At 33.5% G+C, this 4820-nt stretch overlaps 1 pseudogene across 1 annotated transcript; it reads left to right on the top strand.

Moving 5' to 3' along the window:
• The first annotated feature begins 296 nt into the window (after window positions 1-296).
• Window positions 297-3823, top strand: LOC143614614 (NAC domain-containing protein 73-like; annotated as a pseudogene). The gene is made up of 4 exons (XR_013150313.1): window positions 297-1032; window positions 1133-1322; window positions 3274-3629; window positions 3678-3823. The product of XR_013150313.1 is annotated as an NAC domain-containing protein 73-like (transcript).
• Window positions 3824-4820: the final 997 nt, after the last annotated feature.

A 4820-nucleotide genomic window follows, 5' to 3' on the forward strand; every position in this document is an offset into this window, starting at 1 on the left:
AACAACACCTAAGAATATTTAAGTTGTCAATTATATTGAGGTATAGATTTGATGAAATAAAAAACGAAATAATATAAATAAATAATAGTTATTATTAATATTTACGATGAATCAATAAATTAATATTGATTTATACCTTTTTAAGCAATACCATGATTAGCTCTTTGTACATTAATCTAGTTGGTTAAATAGTAAGTAACGTAGATCATTTAAATCATAACATATTAATTTATGAGGGAGAGAGGCGTATATGTATTTTCCTTTTGATAAAGTTTAAGCTTCATGTATACTTCAAGGTGACATTCCAACTGATGGTTGTGGTGAGAGAAAGCTAGAGATCAGCTGCTGTTTGCCCCATCTGCACTCAACGTTTTTCTACCATTATTTCTAGTGTACATTACTCTTTTTAGTCACTAAATTAACTCTCAAGTTTAAGAAAACCCTAGATACCTTTCTATTCTAATTCTAAAATTTGTCTCACAGTTTAGCATAATCTGGTACGAGTAAAAAACCTGTTTTTTAAAACATTGACAAATATTATCAAATCCTCACATTTGGCTAATGATATCCTTAAAATGAAAACTCGAAAAGGTGTAAATCCTTAAGAAAGAAATTAATTATTTCTTTCTAACAATAATTTAAACCAAGACCATAGTGGTACATGCAGGTAAACATGAGCAATCTACAAAATAGTACAAAGCACTAAAAAATAAAAAGAAGATACAATATTCATCAACATAAGGAATTATATACCTTCCCAAATCCTCAAGAACAAATAGTACCACCATCCCACATGTTACACACTATTTTTCACAACCAACTTTGCTTTTGGTTAAGTTTCCCCCTTTATATTCTTTCAACACCTTACCATTATTCATTTTGATCTCCGGAAATCTCCAAGAGACATAGCCAATGACCTGGTGTAACGGGTGTAGTGTGGCATCGGACGTTATCATTAGGAAAGTCGCAACATCTAATGATAAAACAATGTCTTGCCCTTCTTGTGGTCATCAGATCAACAACTTCGAAAAGGTTGGTTTTCTCTAAATGATCATGAATCATGATTTTAGTTGTGTTTATGGTCCTATTATTCTAACAATAGTATGCATTCGACGTCCGTTTCAATGGGTAGGCTGGAATCCATGACCTCCCAGGGCTGCCTGCTGGAGTGAAGTTCGACCCAAGTGATCAAGAAATTCTTGATCATTTGGAAGCGAAGGTGCGCTTAGACGCGAACATGCTCCATCCTTTAATCGATGAGTTCATCCCTACACTCGAGGGGGAAAATGGAATTTGTTACACTCATCCTGAAAAATTACCAGGTAAATATGTTTTAACCTAAAGTCTTTTAAACAACTTTGCTGTTGAGATAGAGATATTGTTTTAGGTGTCGGGTCGGCATCCAAATAGATATAAGTTTGTTCTAGATTAAACGTAGTGATGTTCATATTCAGTCATATATTAATTTTTATGATGCTGGTCCAGAATAAGTTCAATAACGTTAAATGTATGTAATGCCAAAAGTTAAATCAAAATTCAAAATTCGTGTGTTTAAAAATTTAGCACCGTCAAAGATACATAAATATAGAAAATTCTGTACGTTTAATTTTATTAATTCACGGTCCGAGAAATAAAACGACTTTATCAACATCTATATTTATTATTTAAAGAAAAATAGACATTAAGAAAACTCATTGAATTAATTAGAAGTTATTGCTAGTAGGGCTGTTCACGAGCCGAGTCAGGGCTAGCTCGGGCTTGGTTTTGAAACCGAGCTGAAAACTGGAGCTTGAGCTCGGCTTGGTTTTAAACTGAGCTGACTTTGCTCAGCTTGATTTGGCTCGGTCTAAAATAATATTAATAATTTTCGACCAAATACAAAATAGGTTCATAACGAGTTCAACCGATACAAGATATGTAAAGAGTAACTGAATACAAATTAAGTTAAAAATAATACATAATCATGTATGATTGGCTGAAAACATATAATGTATTCAAACGAGATCTTGTTGTGTAAGAGTTATGTGAAACTCCTTCATACCTTTACGAACAAGATGCACGAGACAATATACTGTCGTACCTTCACAAACATAATCAACAATATACAAAATCACATAGATCAGCATGAAACCTAACTAACAAAACTAATTACAAACAAGACGTAGCTGCTTACTTGATTTAGCCCTAATATGCGAGTGCAAGCTGAGCGATTTCAAGGATGAACTGATGTGCGAAGCGACGAAAAAAAGTGGCAACAGCGATTTGGGAGGCATATTCCATCTTTGTAAACATTTCCAACATTATATTATACATATATAAAAATAAAATATATTAAATTAAAAATAAACAAGCCAAACTGAGCCGAGTTTAGCTCACTTTCTAACCGAGCTAAGCTGGCTCGACTCAGTTTCAAACGGTGCTATATATATCGAGTGAGCTTTTTCTGAGCAAAATCTGTGTGAGCTTTGAGCCCGAGCTTTTTGAACCACACTAATAGCTAGCTAGTGCCACAATTATTTTTTGAATCATTTTATTGGGTTTTTTAGCTATGTTTTTTAACTTTTAATTTTGTTGACGAAACAATTTCTTGGGTTTACCTCCGGCACCGTAACAAACCTAACCAAATTAATCATTATAAAGTTGATGGTTTCATTATATATGTATACTAATTTTATATATAAACAGAAGTTCAAAATCCCTGAATGACCAAGAACATAATTTAAGTATGCCAAACCCACGCACAGTGGCGGGAAACACAACACTTGGGTTGGTTAACTGTAGTGAAATTTTTGTTGTAGTAAATGTTATTAAGGCCAGATCGGACCAATCGTTTCAACAATATTTTCATCATCGTCAATTTTAGTAAGGCCGTTCTAGCTAGCTAGTGATGTTACTTTTATCGATCGTGTTATTGTTCCCCTCATACACTTCTGCATATACCCTTAAAACAATTCTCCATGATACATGAGGCAATTCTATACACTTATTCGAAGTTAGTAAACGTTGCCTTTGGTATAATGTTTGTAGAGTCGCTAAAATTATTAAAAAATTTTGAGCGGAAAGAGAGAAAATTTAGGCCTTTATTAAAAAAGTTTTTTCTTTGGCTATTTTGGCTTAAACAATTAACTTAGAACTCCAAAACCAACACCAGGAATCAGTTATTGCTTAAGTAAGCTTCCATAATTTGTGAACCAAAATGCTTAGATGATTTACATGTACCATGACTAGGATATTTGTTATAGAAAATGTAATTCTCTTATTAATGACATACAGGAGTGAGCCAGGACGGTTTGGTACGACATTTCTTTCATAGACCATCAAAAGCATACACCACTGGAACTCGGAAAAGAAGAAAGGTGCATACAGAAGTCGATGGGAGCGAAACAAGATGGCACAAAACAGGAAAGACGAGACCGGTATTTCTAAACACAAAACTGAAAGGCTACAAAAAGATACTTGTGCTCTACACCAACTATGGGAAGGAAAAAAAAGCCAGAAAAAAACAAATTGGGTTATGCATCAATATCATTTAGGCAACAATGAAGATGAAAAAGAAGGTGAGTTGGTTGTATCCAAGGTTTTCTACCAAACACAACCTAGACAATGTGGTTCCAACATTGTTAAAAATGGTAATAAATCTCCTCTTGTGAAACAAAGTTGTCTAAATGCACATGAAGGTACTAATAGTCCTTACAATACCCCTTTCATCGGGTACTTCAGACCAACTCCGATTTCTTTTGACAAAAATCTCGAGCATACCCGTGAATTAAATTTGCGCGATGGATCTTCTGTGGGGACCATGAGTATATGTAAACAAAAGTAGATGAAGAACTTAGTGCTTCATATAATAAGTCGGCAATGAGTTTACGTCTCAAATATACACATGTTGTGAGTTAACGCAAAGCAATCTAAAAAATAATTAGAGACTTATGTATACCGATTAATCCTAGTTAGGGTTCTTACTTAATCCATAACAATACATATTTAATTAACATGTAATAAAACGTTACCCGCATCAAGTTCGTCCTGTACTTCCTTCGTATAAAGTTTATTTCGATGAATATTTTAGTTCCTTTGGATGTTGTTGTCTTTTATTTTGTTTGCATATAAATAAAATACAATGTAAACTCATTTGAGTTAATGAGAAAGAAAGAACATCCCCTCATGTTCATCACACATGGTATAAGCGCAAGATTACTCGATTGAGATGATCTCTTTTCACTTATTTTTACCACGTTTGTTTTTATCGTCATTGTCCAGTTCAAGCTCGGCAATGGCAGTTTGATTATGCAATGAATTAGCATAATGCTAGTTCATGTTATTGATAGTACATCATCAGATTAATTCAACCTTTCAAACCATTCAAATTATTCATGTCAGTAATTCACAAATTCCATTTAGCCATCATCCTCAAACTGTTAAAAGGTGCCCGATTCAAATCTTCAAGTCCTTGTTCAAAAGTCGAGTCGTGCAAATCTTTTAATTCATTGTTCAAACCATTTAATTCACTCGACTCGGGCAATTTGGAAAATTGGTTTATTCGAACAAGTTGTTTCTGATCAAATTAAAGAAGAATCAATAGTCTCGATTGTAAATTGTAATTCCTATGGATTAACAATTTTAAAGAGAGGTTATTTAACAGTTTATTTCTATGGTATAAACTCAACAATTGTTTTGTGTTCTTTTTGCAACAAATTGGTCAGATAGAGGTTATTTAACAGTCTATTTAATGGCCTTTCTTTACCACCATTGTGTGCAAACGGTTTTTCATTGGACACAAAGGGCCTGGTGGTTGTCATTATATATAAAACAACCGTGTT

The sequence above is a fragment of the Bidens hawaiensis genome, unplaced genomic scaffold, assembly GCF_021521415.1.
Source record: "Bidens hawaiensis isolate Kalapana, Puna unplaced genomic scaffold, B.hawaiensis_p1.1 tig00040574_1, whole genome shotgun sequence".
In the NCBI taxonomy this organism is placed as follows: Eukaryota; Viridiplantae; Streptophyta; class Magnoliopsida; order Asterales; family Asteraceae; genus Bidens; species Bidens hawaiensis.